The sequence below is a fragment of the Octodon degus genome, unplaced genomic scaffold (genome assembly GCF_000260255.1).
Source record: "Octodon degus isolate 3935 unplaced genomic scaffold, OctDeg1.0 scaffold00113, whole genome shotgun sequence".
NCBI classification, from domain to species: Eukaryota; Metazoa; Chordata; class Mammalia; order Rodentia; family Octodontidae; genus Octodon; species Octodon degus.
This window is the reverse complement of record NW_004524689.1, coordinates 5,693,066-5,708,143: the sequence shown is the minus strand read 5'-3', so window position 1 is coordinate 5,708,143 and position 15,078 is coordinate 5,693,066. Positions and strand designations below refer to the sequence as shown.

Genomic DNA, 15,078 nt, shown 5'->3' with positions numbered 1-15,078 from the left:
AAATGCCTTTAGGGCATTTCTGGTTTGCAGTGACTATCTGGGTTCGAACCACAGAGGCTTGAGATTGAGGGCTTTGTTTAAGCAGGCACTTAAACAACTGAGCTACTGGGCAGGCCCCCTAGGGAATTTTTTTTTTTTTTTTTCTTTCTGGTTCCAAAATTGATTGTACGAATTCATTGAACAGAAGTTATTCAAACCTTTGCCTTTTGCTTTGCTCTTTTATAAAGTAGAGGTAGTAGTATTTGTCCTGTAAGAATATTGTCATATTTATAAAATATGTAGAGCCAGTACTTGACACAAAGTGTATTTCCTAAATATTTTCATCGTTATTTCACAGTTTAGATGAAAAACAGTTGATATTTTAAGGAGGAAGTTATCAGAATTAGGTTTTGAAAAAGGGGGAAATTGGATGTGATTCTGGTTAAGCAAAGGTAACCAGGAAAAGCATTGTTAAAGATTGTGTTCTTGAAAATTTATATGTTGAAATTCTTTCCCTAAGTACGTTAGAATATAACAGTGTTTGGAAATAGTCATTACAGTTATAACAAGCTAAGACAAGGTTCGATAGTGTGGGTCCTAATTCAACTTGACCGCTCTTCTTACAAAGAGACCCAACCCATATTAAGAGAGGAAACAGCATGAAAGAGATTTAGGGAGTAGCCAGCCTTCATGTCAGTAAACCGAGGAAAAAGACCTTCCCTGAGCCTGCAGAAGGGCCTTGTGCTGTGACCATCTCTGTCCAGTAAGTTGTCCGTGCTGGGCTTGAGCTTATGGTTCTCCTGCCTCAGCCTCCCTGAGTACTGGATTATAAGGCATGGCCCTCTACTCTTGGTAGTTTGTTAGGGCAGCCCTAGAAAATTAGGCAGGTAACTTTTGAACCAAGGCCACATTTGTGGTACTGAAGAGATGAAGTGCGATGTTTAAATTGCATAATCAGTAATCACCTATTGGATATGAGGTCAGAAGATTTTGCCTGAGTGGATGGTGATATCATTTAACGTTACTGAAAATACATGAGAAAGGAAAGTTATGTGGCATGTTGGTTTTGAGGGACAGGTGGAGCATTTTTTTCCTAAGAATATTGTTTGGACTATGAATTACTCTTCCCCAATTTCTTGGAGCTTATTGTTAGTAGTTTCAAAAGATCTAAACATGTAGTGCATAATAATATTATTAACTTCTTACTAATTATATTTTCACTTACTCTTACAGAGATTTCCCAGTGAAGCAATCATACTGTCTGCAGATAATTTCCTTCTGGGCCAGGGAGATGGCTCAGTAGAATAAGTGCTTTCCTGGCAAGCACAAGGTCCCGAGTTCAATCCCTGGTTCCGCCCCCTCCAAAAAAATCCTTCTCTCTCTCTCTCTCTTCTCTCTCTCTCTCTCTCTGTCTGTCTCTCTGTCTCTCTGTCTCTCTCTCTCTCTCTCTCTCTCTCTCTCCCCCCACCCTTCCTCTCTCCCCCTTTTCTTAAACCCATTTAGACAACTCATAGTTCTTCCGGTTTACCTTTCCCAAGTGCTGGGATTATTGGTATGTATCACCACTCAGCAGAAAGGACTTTAAATAGTGTTAAACAAGTATTTTTCAGTGGCTGATTTCACCCACTACCTCTGAGGTAGTCTTCCTTGATAGTGCATGCTATCTTCTCTGCCCTTGTGTAGCACTCCACATTGAATTAAGAGGAGGAAGAGCTCCTGAAGAAAAGTGTTTCCTGATCCCTAATCCTGAGTGCAGCTTCTGGGTAAGCTCCGTGAGAAGGCAAGCTTTTGTTAACGTCCTCTCAGGACTGGATCTCTAATGCCATGGTGTGTGAGGAAGGGTGGACAGGATGATTGTCCAGAATGAGTTTGGCTGGGTGCAGTTGGTTAGATGTATCAAACAGTTGCCTTTATATGAACTGCCAGCCAGAATCCCAGACCAGACACTATTGCTATGACCCCCAGTCCCAATCAAGAGTTCAGAACCACGTAGGTGCCTAGATTTATAGGTACATGGGCTGGAGGCAGAGTCTCCCCATTTTCTCTGATACGAACTAGTGATTACCTAAAAGGCTTCGACAGTGAAGGAAGGACTTGTGCAGAAGCCATAGTGATGGTCTCCTATGTTTTTCTCTCTCCAGGCATTTGTACAGTCTTTTAGTGGACCTAGAATCACCTTTGTGAAGGTTTGGCCAGACATACCGAGAGCAATAAGGGAGGAGTGATAGTGGAATGCCTGATGAGAGTCACAGAGGTGGCTGGCCTTTGGTGGATGTGTGTCTGCTCAGGCCACTGGATCTGGATACTACCTTACAGGGTCTGAATCAGGTCTCAGTAGGACTGAGTGGAAAAGTATCCTCAGGGTGAGATGGATTGCAATAAATGAAAGTTGTTGAGACCTGTGAGGCTTAAACTTTGTTGATCTTTTATCTCTCTTCCTGGGTGTGCATAGTTGCTAATTTGCCCCTGCTGTCTTCAGTTAGAGCCTCAGGGAAAGCTGTCAGGATGGCCTTTCCCCTTCTCCCTTGCTTTGACCCTGGCTGGGCTTGACACTGTTACTCCTTTGCCCTCAGTCTTTTTTATTTTTTTTAATACAGTCCACACCATGCAATATTTTATGTCTTGCTTTTCTCTTTTAATTCTTCCTTGGTTATAGAGAGCCCCTCTTGGGCCTCCTTGCAGCCCAGGAAGTTTATATTTGAAATTCCTAGGGAATTAAGGCGAAAGTAGCTGTATATCTATCCTAACTGTTCTGTACAGCTACTTTCGCTTAATTCAGTGAGAAAAAAGATTTGTAGTAGTAGTGTTTGGACAGCATATCCTGTCTGCTTCTTGTACAATGGATAAGCACTAAGAAGATAACAATATACAATGTATTAATTATTGAAAATGTCCTGGGGCTGGTGAGATGGCTCAGTGGTCTAAAGCACCTACTTAGAAGAAGCTTAGCAAAGCACAGGGACCGCGGTTCAATCCCCCAGCACCACATGCCAGCCAGCCCCGCCCCCTGGTGGGCTGAGCTGGCCGCGCGTGCGCGCGCGCGCACACACACACAAATAAATAAAAAAGAAAAAAAAGAAAATGTCCTATTAATCAGCTTTGAAACTATCTCATTAATATTTATTTCTCAATAAAATAAAATTAAAAGAAAGAAATTCCCAGAGAAGAGTTACTAGAATCCTAGTGAGTTAATTCCAATCCACGAGTGTGACCTATGGTGAGAATAAAGACAGTAAGGCCTATTTGTAGTTACGGGATGCTAAAGGGTCGTAAATGCAGAAATGATGATGGCTATCTGGAACACAGGCCTGTGCCCAGGACTGAGCCCGGGTTTTATTAATTCATGAAGAAGAGAGAGGCTTGAGGGTGAGTGGCTGTGTGAATGGTGGGGAGTAGGGCTGCTGAGATAGCTGGGTGGATTCAGCGCCTGCTTAAGCACAGAGACCGGGCATGGTGGCACACCCTGTAATCCCAGCTCTTGAGTCTGTAAACTCTGTACCAAGTACATAAATTTAAAACAAAAAAAATGGTGGGAAATAGGTGAGTGCTGGGAGCTGGGCTAGATGGGAGACCTGAAATTACCTGTGCAGTACACAGAGAAGAATATGCAGAAAGAGCCATCTGTGTAACACAGCTGACGCAGTGTCTAATGTTTTGGGGGTCCTGGCTTTAACTCGGGTCCGTGCTCGAGGCCCTAGGAAGTCGTTGCCTCAATCCTGGCCAGCAGTGTGGAACATTAAGGGCTTCATCCTGTCTCATCCGAGCTCACACCTAGGGATCAGTGGGGCAGGTGTAGTGGTGGTGATCCCTGTGCCGCCACTGCCCCCACGCCGGGGAGACATTGCCTGCCACGCTGCCTGCTGTCTTTGTTCAAAGCTGTCTGTCAGCACCTCAGCCGGACTGAAACACATTGCTTAAAGCCAGTTGAAGGGATACTGACAAGTCCTAGCCAGCTGTCTGTGTATCAGTACATAGAAATAGGGTCATGCTCTGCCAAAATAGAGACCATTGTTCCACCTTCACAGAGCGTCTCCCAGGTGGTCCTTCACACTTGGTTATCTTGGGAAAATACTTATTTTTCAAATATCTGACCTACTTAAATGTAGATAGGGAAGCTAGTAATACCTGCTCTAAGCCAAACAAAACTGCATATTTTAAAAGGACTTTTTTTTTTTTTTTTTTGCAGAACCGGGGATTGAACTCAGGCCCTTGTGCTTGCCAGAGAAGCATTTATTCCCTTGAGCCATCTCCCCAGCCCCACCTTTTGTGTGGGTGTGGGTGTGGGTGTGGGTGTGGGTGTGGAACCAGGGATTCAATTTAGGCCCTTGCACTTGCCAGCAAAGTGCTTATTCCACTGAGCCATCCCCCTGGCCTGCATATTTTTAAAGTAAAAACATTTCATAATAAAGAATCTTGGGGGCCTGCCCCTCAGCGCAGTTCTTTAAGTGGCTGCTTCAACAAAGCAGTCAGGCTCAGGTTGCTGTGGTTTGATTCCCCACAACTCAAGCCAGCCAAACCTGCCCTGAAGGCATTTGGAGCAAAAAAAAGAAGAATCTCTTCTCAGCTCTTGAAAGGGCCCAGAAGACTCATTTAAAGCATCTGTAAATAGCTCCTTTTTTAAAAAATCAGTCTGTTTTTGTTCAAATACTAACATTGAAAATAGAGGCGATTCTTATTCAAGAATTTTGAACATCAGCAGTGTTGCTTTTTAAAAATTTTTCACTGGAACAGATAAATGGCAACCTGTTACTGATTTGGTGTGTCAGTGACCTAGCCTGCAGCTGTGATTCTAATTTGTAAAATTGTGTGAAATACAAATTTTAAATAACCTACTAGTGAACTTGGGAACATGCTGAAGTTCTAAATTGAGTACAGCCTGTTATATAAGGTACATTAAAAAAAAAATCACCATGTTTTTCCTCATTTTTCTGATTCCCCCATTTGATCATAACCTGCCATTTGGTCTCTTGATCTTTTTCTCACTGGTGTGGGGAAGCAGGTCTAGGCTCAGGCCTGATCTCTTATTGAAGTGCCACAGTAGGCCCCAAACTGCCCCAGTGCCCTCTACTCATGCTCTTTAACTATTTCTCTGCATTCCTACTTCACTCTCTTTCGATGATTCCTCCAGCACCCAGGTGGCTAGAGGGGTGAGCGGCTTGTCTTGGGACTGTATCTGATGACATGAGAATGTGCTGCAGAGAGAGCCTCTTACACAGAATGGTCACCCCACTTCTTAACAAGGTGTAATAGGGGCCTGAGAATCTTTTTTTTTTTCCCCTCAGAACTTGAGATTGAACTCAAGCCCTTGTGCTTGCCAAGTAAGTGCTTATTCTACTGAGCCATCTCCCTGGCCCTGGGGCATGAGAATCTGACCAATTACGTCTTGGTTCTTTTTCCCTAGTTGTAGTAGAATCATAAGATGGCCAATTTGTGTCTTGAACTTTCCTGGTTTTAAAATGGAAAGTGCTGTTTTGGGGAAATTGGGGTACTTTGTTTATCACAGGAGCGAGAGCTAGCTAGGGAGAAAAGTTTTTTTCAGGCAGTCTATTACCTGTGTATTCCCTCTATCAATAAAATCTCCCTGTCTTGGTTACTCTTGTCTCATTGCTGGTGCAAATATCTGACACTCAAAATGATAGAAAGGTTTATTTAGCTTACAATTACTGGAGGTTTCAGTCCATACTCGCATGGCACATTGCAGATAGCAACCTTTCAGGGCTGAGGCGAAGAGTCAGCAGAGGGAAGTGATAGTGGCTCAGGCAGCTAGCTGGCCTCTCTTCCCTCCTAACACTGTAATGCAGATTACCTGCCCCAGGGCAGGTGCAGCGTCCACACCCACAATAATCACCAACTCCAGAAGCCGCCCCATGGCCCAAGCCTGCATGATGCAGGAGACTTTGGGGAAACAGACATAAACCATAACACTCCCTTATTTCCTGTCTTTCAAGTCTCTCCCAAGGGCTTTTAGATTAGGTTAGTTACCTGGTTCTCATGCGTGCCAGCATCATACGGGTCACCCTTCACTGACTGCCTGCCTAAAGTGGAGGCAGGTTGGTGTGCCCCTGCTTGTGCAGTAGAGTGCTGGAGTGGCTTTTTGTACACACAGCACCCTATGCTCAGGCTCCAGGAGGCAGCATTTACAGAAGCAGCACAGTTCTTCAGCCATGACTGAGACCATTTGCACAGCAGGAGTAAGATGTGAATGTCAAAGCCAGATCCATCCAGCTTCAAATATTGTCTGTATCACTTGGGTTTATTTCAGAGCTGTTTGTGAACATACTGTGTGGTAGGTGTGGTGCTAGGTTAAATATTTAGCACCTCTGAAATTAAAAAGCCTATGTCATTTGGAACATATGGAGGGTAACTATTAATTATAAAACAGGAATAATGAATTTTTGACAAATGTCTACAAAAATATATTTGAGCTGGTTGTGGTGGTGCACACCTTCGATCCCAGCACTTAGGAAACTGAGGCAGGAGGATTCCTAGGAGTTTAAGGCCAGCATGAACTACAAAGAGACCCTGCCTCGAGAATTACTACGAGTCTGAGAATCACTTTGAGTCCCATCTACATAGTGAGACCCTGTAGACCCTGTCCTTAATTCATAAAAAAGGCCTTGCCTCAAAAAACAAAATGACAGAAACAAAGGTTTGTATTATTAAGATGGTTTAGTTTGAATTTAGATATTAACAGGATTGGGAGACTCATCTCACGTTTAAACAATTAGAAAGGAACACATACTTGCTAGAACCTTTCGCCAGAGTGGAAGGGGAGGGAAGTAGGGCTGTACTGAGAAATGAGCCTAGAATTGGCATACCACTGAGTTACGCCATCTGTCTTTTTAATTTTAATGAATTAAAAAATTGTTTTAAGACAGGGTCCTATCTGTGTAGTCCAGGCTGGTCTTGAACTTAATATGCAGCTCAGGCTAGCTTTGACTTTGCAGTGATCCTCCTGTGAAGTACTGGTATTATAGGTGTGTCCTGCTTGGTTTTTTGAGATGAGAGGCCATCAGTGTTGCTGAGGTTGATCTCAGACTCTTGCGTTCCAGTGACCCTCCTCTTGAGCTTTCTGAATAGTTGGAACTATAGATATTTGCTCCCTTGCCTGGCTTATTTTTTGTTCGTATTTGTGTGTGTGTGTGTGTGTGTGTGTGTGTGTGTGTGTTAGTCAGTCTTGGAGGCTAAATTCAAGGCTTTCACTTTGAACTGCAGCTTCAACCTTAACTTTTTTTTTTTTTCTCCCCTTAATTTTTAACTTCGAGACAGTCCTGTTAAATTATCCATGATAGGTTCAAGCTTGTAGTTCTTCTGCCTGAGACTGTTAGAATGCTGGGATCACAGGTGTGTGCCAGCGTGCTGAGCTTGTTTCTGTTTCTTAAACAGTCTTGCCCAAATGGTTTCCTCATCCTGCGGTACTCTTTCTTGGAGATTTACTTCATGGTTTTGCTAACTTCCTTACCTAGGAGCCTAGCCTTTCTCTGACCAGCTATTTTAGTGCTGTTGCCAGCACCCTTTTTTGTTCACTCTCAATCCTGCCTGATGATGTCCTTTCCCTTTCTGCTTACCATCCTGGATGTGCTATATAGAGGGTTATGGAATCTGCTGTTGTTTTACCCTGCAAACTGTAAGGTTCCTGAAGCCAGGAATCTTTTTTATGTCACTCACTGATATACTCCAAGCACTTGCATGTTTTTTGAATGAATAAAGCATCTGGCACACAGTAGGTCTAGTAAGTTACTTTTTTAAAATGTGTTTAGTACAGGGTCTGCAGGGTCTCACTGCACAGATTGGACTCTTAGTGATCCTTCTGTTTTCAGCCTCCCAGGCAGTGGGCTTACAGGCACGTGCCACTATGCCCAGTCTCAGTCACTGTCTCAGGGCCCCCCTCAGGGGTGGAGTTGGCACATTGGGGATCGAACCCTGGTCCCTGTGCCTGCCTAAGCAGGCACTTTAATCTGCTATCTGGCCGGCCTCCCAAGTAAGTTTCTTTAATGAGTGAATAACTTATTAAAGATTTTATTATACAATATGCTCTATACTGTGAAGTGGCTTGAAGTGGCAGTGAAAGATAGTTTATAAGAAAATAGCTCTGTGTGTGAAATGTAGCAGAATCATGTGGAGGGCAAGAAGGTAGCACTGAGAAGGATGTTATCAGCTGTACTTAGGCAGTAGACATGTAAGCATTGAATTTTTTTCTTTCTTTTTTTTTTATAATATTGAAAATGGCATTTTTTTAATCCGTCAGCTGTTGCCAGGACTATTTTTATTTTATTTTATTTTATTTTTCAAATGCCAGGACTATTTTTGCAGTCTAGAGAAAAGAGAAATGAGGAAAACGATTTGAATATAGTGACTATAGAAACCCTTTCCTTGGGCTGGAGAGATGGCTCAGTGGTCTAAAGCACCTACTTGGAACAAGCTTGGCAAAGCACAGGGACCACGGTTCGATCCCCCAGCACCACATGCCAGCCAGCCCCACCCACAGGTGGGCTGAACTGGCCACACACACAATAAATAAAATGTAAAAATAAATAAATAAAAATTAAAAAAAAAAAGAAAGAAACCCTTTCCTTGATAGACATGTTTCTTACCTATATTGAATTAAGAAAATGGCAAATCTGTATCATTTCACCCTGTATGTTAGCTAAATTGCTCTTATTTCAGTCACTTCATTAGTTTTGCTGTAGTAAATATGTAATATGTATTAGAAATTTGCTAACAGTTCTCTTTTGATTCTAATGCACTTCTGAGCCCCTTTGCATTTTAAGATTTGAAGGTCACACATTTGGAACAAGAAGAATCTTTAAAGATGGATCACTGCTGCAGCAGAGTCACTGGTGGGAATGCTTAGCACCCAGTGTCCTGACTCAGCTCTCCTGCGGTGTGGCTCCAGTGCACGCTGCACGCTGCACGCTGCACGCTGCACGCTGCACGCTGCACGCTGCACGAGGAGCAGTGAGGGGTGAGGAAGAGGAGAGGGCCTATGGCCTTGCTGCTGAGGTGGGCTCTGCCTTTTGTAGTAGGTGCTGTATCTGCAGGACCCTCCCCTAGACACTGCCATAGAAATCATGCTGCCACCACAGTGACAAGAATGAAGACAAGGATGCTGAGTTAAATGATTCACTGACCTCACTGGTGTGTTATTTAGCCTGGGTTGATTGTTTTAACCAGGCTCTTGCAATAAACCCCTGATAGAGCCCTTGATATCAGTGTTCTAAATGCCCGTATTCATTGGGCATTTCCTATGGGTAGGGCACTCTGGTGGGGTTTTACTGGCATTGCTTGGTATCCTCATCCTGCTGACCTTGTGCAACAGATAAAAAGACAGCACATGGGGAGCTAGAGGTGACCGCAGGTTGTGACGAAGGTTAGTGATGGCAGAGAGGGAGACACTGGCTACTCAGCTCCGAGTCTGAGTCTTGTACCAGTAGCCAGATAGCCAGCAAGTGAGAAGTTTAGAGCTGGAATAAGAGGGGCTGCCTCTTCAGGGTGCCGTGGATTGGAGGTGCTGCTCAGCAAGTGAGCGTTTGCTTAGTGTGTGTGAAGCACTGGCTTTGATCTCCCCCACTGGGGGAAAGATACTACCCTGAAAAACACAGCAGTGACCTGTGGGGCTTTACACCCAGAACCAAAAAACCATTACAACAACAAAATTTCAGCTAACTGGTGCTTTTCTTCATGTCAGAGATCCATTGGGCTCAAACCATTTGTTTTTTTCTTATGAAACAGGAGGCATGCCAGGCATGCTTGTAATCCAAGCCCTCTAGGAGACGAAGACAGAAACACCAGCCAGGAGAACCGCAAACTCAAACCCATTCTGAGCAATTCAGTGATTTAGGAAACAGAACCTGCCTCAGCCTGAGTGGATGGACACTGACAAACAGGAGGAGGAGGAGGCAGTCTGTAAAGTCTTACAAATTGAACAGCTCATTATTTTAGGGAATTTACGTTGAAGACTCAGCATTCACTATATTTAAGGCAAGCTGGTGCTTTCTTGTGGTGTACTTGCTTTTGTTCCTCCTCTCAAGGTCCCTTAGAATGGAGCTGTGTAACAAGGGCAGCACTGGAAAAACAGGTTTCTTTCTTGAAGTTGCATACATGTATGGTCTTGTGTGTTAACCACTCTTAACAACTGTGTTTACTATTAAAACTGGAAATACAGACTTTGATTGTAGTTTAGCCAGCTTTGCTGGTAGCACTTTCCTGTAAATGGATTATTTTAGTTTGAATTTTTGTTTCCATACTTTCACTTAATCTTTATGACCACAGCGTTTATCATTTACTACACCATGGTATGTTCAAAGACTTTGGAAATGTTCCACTCATACTTGAGGCCCAAAAAGCAAACCTCTAAACTATTCAGGTGATGCTGAGTTTAGTGTGAAAGCAGTGCAGTTAAATAAAATTTTTAATCAGAAAAAATGACAATGTCCATATTTTCAAGAAAGAAAAATTCACTTTATGATAGTACTGATTACCCAAAAATGTAAATGCTGATCATTTCTGAGTCTGAACACTGGGAAGTACCATGGACTTTTTAAGACGATGTTGAAGAAGACAAATGTCTTCACACCCAAAATGTACTTTTCCTTTCAAGGTACTACACTACTCTAAAAATTGTGATAATGCGGGAGGGACAGCAGTGAGACTTAACTGCAGCAGTGAGGGTTGGCTCACAGTTATTCTCTCATTTCTGACTCAATGCTTGAATTTCTGATTACCAAGAGAGGCGATCTTAAGGTAAATACTGTAAGGTACACAGCAAACCTGACTACAAATGAATGCTCTGTGGGGTTTAGCTCTGGGTCAGTTAATGGAACAGCACAGCAATACTTGTGTTGTCTTCTACTACATGTTTATGTAAGTTAAAAACAAAATCCCCCGCTAAACTAGATCTATTATGAAACAATTAAAAACTAATTTAAAATTCTAATATATGTATTCTTTTTGGCAAGAGCCAAACATATGTTTAGAAAATTTTGGGTTTTTTCAAAGTAAACTGCAAGGGACCAGAGAGAAGGCTCAGTGGAATAAGTGCTTGCCTGGCAAATGCAGCGGCCTAAATTCAATCCCTGGTCCCGCAAAGAAAAACAAAAAAACTCATGAAGTATACTGCAGAGGTGACTCTGAAGACTCCTGATCTTAGTAAATGTGTGTTACAAACTAACACTACATGTTACACATGATGGGTCTTGAAAATATGGAATGCTGCATGAATTTGCTTGTCATCCTTTGGCAGGGGCTGTGCTAATTTTCTCTGTATCGTTTCAGTTTTAGTGTATGTGCTGCTGGATTGAGCACTGCTTGGAATTTTGCTGCAAGCTCTTTCCCAGTACTTAATCGACTCTTTAGACACACTTGCACTGCACATGCCAGCATTCCCATGGATACCACACACACGCAGCACACTGGCACACTAGTGTTTTCTCTCTGAATTACTGGACTCTGTTGATTGCTTTTAACCCTGAAAATGGGAGCCATTCTGGTTACCTTCCAGTCCTCTGATGGAAATCTAGGGAGTCTGTGTGTTTCTCCATTCAAAGTTTATCCTAATAGCTCTTGGTGGCCATGGTAAAATCATCCATCTGAAATGTAAGAGAATGTGAATGAAATAGGTATCTCAGTATTTGTTTTGCTATTGCCTAATGATACCTCTCCCTGTCTGAGGTATCAGGCACTTTCAAACCATAATCTTTAAAGTATGTTTCTGTGTCTTAATTTGCCCCTTGGTACATTTAATTCTAACAAACCAGAACTAAAACAAATTTTGTCTTGTGAGAAACTGCTTGGCAAACTTTAATTTAGGTCTTCTTAGGGGTTATTGTTATTATTGAACTTGTGAAATATATTTTATTGACAAAACAGCATTAAAATTCAGAGATACTGAAAAGTATTGCACTTGGTTGACCTAATCATTAGCTTGCATTTTAAAACACCTTCAAATTTTCCTTCCTTTTATTTATTTTATTCTGTTTTTAAAAAATCTTTAGCTAGTTTCTGGATGTGGTGGTGCACATCTGTGAATCCAAGCGCTCAGGAGGTTGAGCCAGGAGTATCATTGCAAGTCTTAGGCCAGCGTGGGCTACATAAGCAAGGCCCTGTCTAAAAAAAAAAACAAATCATCTATAAATCAAGATGCTATATTTTTGTTTTTCTTTATAGCATATCTTTTCACTCTTTTGTAGGGGGTGATGCTGAGGATTGAATTTAGGGCCTTGTGCATGCTGGGTAAACAGCTGTACAACTGAGCTACACACTCATCTATGGTCTGCCTGCCTCCTTCCCCCCAGCTGCTTCCTTTTTTTTTTTTTTTTTTTTTTTTTTTAAGACAGTCTCACTGTGTAGTTTAGGCTGACTTTAAAGTCAGAGATTACATGAATGTGGCACCATGCCTGGTGATCATATGTTTTTAAAATTGTTCAGTTAATGATATGAGGTAGATTAAAAAAATCAACTGAATATTTAAATTTAAGAAATTATTCCAATGAAAGACATTTTTATTAATTCTCCCAAAATACTCTTTCTCTGTTTGAACACTTAGCCTATTGTTCCTGCCACTTTCTGAAGCAGTTTGGAAAGTTCTCTTCCATGCATGTCCTTAATTGTGCTGCCATGATTGCTGTAGTGTCCTGAATGGTGCAAAATGTTTACTTTGCATAGTTTTTTTTATCACATTTTGTGACAACGTTCGTGAAAGAGAACTCCAGAACTGCTTCACAAAGTGGCAAGAATGGCTGGTGAGTTGTGCTTGAAGCAAGATGGAGTATTTTGGGAGGGTTAAAGACAGTGTATCTTTTAGCATAGTACATTTAAAACATCCAGACATTCACCATGTATTTTGATCATAGGATCGTATTATGCATGTTTCTCATTTATGCATGCTAGAAAATTATAGTCATTTGAGAGTTTGGTTGTTATATTACTTTTTAAGTTTCTTATGATTCTGTTGGGTAGTGTTACAGGGAATTGAACTCAAGCACAACTGCTGCTGAGCTACATCCCTGGCCCTTTGTTTTTTATCTGAGTATGTGTAGGTAGCCCAGGTTGGACTTGAATTTGGAATCTTTGTGCCTCAGCCTCCCTCAGTGTTGTAATCACATCACTACAAACCTTCTTTCCTTCCTTGTCCTTGCTCGCCTCTCCCTTCATCTGATTGTCTCACTTGCAAAGGTCTGGTGGGCCAGGTGGCTAACTGTAGTGCTGACTTCTTTCAATCTGAGACCTGTTCCTGGCCTGACCTTGTCCCCAGTCTTACTCTTTCCTAGGTGACTAAGCACACTGTAGTGTTAATGGCAAATGTCAGTGGATTCAAACAAGAAACAAAACAATTAGCTAAGGTTTTAATTTTGTTAAATTTTAATTTATTTTAGGTAAAAATTGCATGGGCTTTAAGAATCAAATGATTTTAAGTGCCTGCAATGTAGTAGGGTGGACTGCGCTCCTGCTTAGGAAAGCTTTGGGATCAGGGTTCAATCCCTAGCACCACATGCCATGTTGGCTCCACCCCTGGGTGCATTGAGATCTTGCATGGTTGTGCATGCCTGTAATCCCAGTGCTGGGGAAGCTCAAAAAAGGAGGATCACTACAAGTCCAAGCTGTATAGTGAGACCCTATACCAAATAAATTTAAAAAAAAAAAATCAGATGATGCTGCAAAGTTTTTTATTTTAGGAGTTCCTGTTGCGTCCTTCTCATCTCCTACTCCCACTTCCCAAAGGCATCTCTCTTTAGCACTTCCGTTGTTTTGAGATGGGTGTCTCCCTGTATATAGCCCAGGCTGACTTTGAACTCAGGATTCTCTTACCTCAGCCTCCTGGTTAGCTTTTAAAATCATTGCTTCTGTTATTTTAGTGCTATTAGTGTTGCAGGAGGATATATTTACATTTTTTCTTTTTCATTATTTAGAGAGGACTTAATTGTTAGCTTTTATAATCAAATCCACACAGATAATTCTTTATATTTAATACAGTGTATTACTTCTATACAAATGGAACAATTAAGTTTAATGTTTGTAGACCAATATGCTATTAATTTCTGTACAGTGCCAACTCAGCACGGTAATTTTTCTGTTTCAGGTGTTACTTATCAAGTTTATCCAGTGAAAAATGGGAGTTAGCTTTTTTTTTTTTTGTGGAACTGGGGATTGAACCCAGTCCCTTGTGCTTGCCAGGGAAGTGCTGATTCTACTGAGCCATCTCCATGGCCCTGGAGTTTAGTCTTTATGCTGCCTGCTTTCTCCTTTCCATCTTCGTGGGAAGATAACCTTCCATCAAAGTTTATACTTCAGCCAGTATTGAATGCCATGTTCGTATGGGAATGTATATGTTGTTATAGCTGAAACAGATTTACACTGTGATTCTGTTCTGTTTCTTCTGTCACTTGTTTGGTTTCTTTCCTGGAATTAATAATTAATCTCTCTCTTTTTTTTTTTTTTTTCCTTTGCTTATTTTTGTATGTTTAAAGCCAGCTTGAACTAAATATAAATAGCATGACACAGTCTCAGCCTCTCTCCTTTTCAAAAAATGCTTTATGGTATTATTCTATCATTTTCTAGTTTTCAGGAGAGAAGTCTGAGCACTGCACATTGTACATTGAACTGAAAGTCAAAAAGAGCCTCGTAGGGTTGTTACTCACATTATACAGTTCTGCACAATCCCCGGACGACGTCCGGGTGCAGGAATGCGATTTCTCCTCTGTGTGAGGTGTGGTAGTTCGGTCTTCTGTAGGGTGCTGCGGAGGCACGCATTGTTACTGCTGTTACTCTTAGTGCGACGTGGGAATTTCAACCCAGGGCCTTCCCATGCACTGCTTCTGAGCACTGTCCTAGCCCTTTTTCTTTTATTTTAATTTTGTGACAGTGTCTTGCTGAAGTGCCCAGCCTGTTTTCAAGTTTGAGACTCTTTTGCTCTGAGAGAGTGCCACTTCACTTGGCTTTGTTTAAACATTTCAAGGTAGCTGTGTCTGGTTTATTCTCTTGTCTATATACCTTAGGATAAGTGGCAAAATTTTTGTGGTAATAGCCCATTGTATTTTTTTTTTACATCATTTATTTTATTTTATTTTTTTAAAATTTTATTTATTTATGTATGTGTGTGTA

General features: G+C 41.7%; 1 protein-coding gene and 1 non-coding gene across 6 annotated transcripts in view; one reads left to right on the top strand and one right to left on the bottom strand.

Annotated features, from left to right (window-relative positions):
• Positions 1–15,078, top strand: part of Rere (arginine-glutamic acid dipeptide repeats) — a 451,075-nt gene that overhangs the window by 89,532 nt on the left and 346,465 nt on the right. The window lies entirely within an intron of this gene.
• Positions 11,177–11,283, bottom strand: LOC111812143. The gene has a single exon (XR_002817726.1). It is a non-coding gene; the product is annotated as a U6 spliceosomal RNA (small nuclear RNA).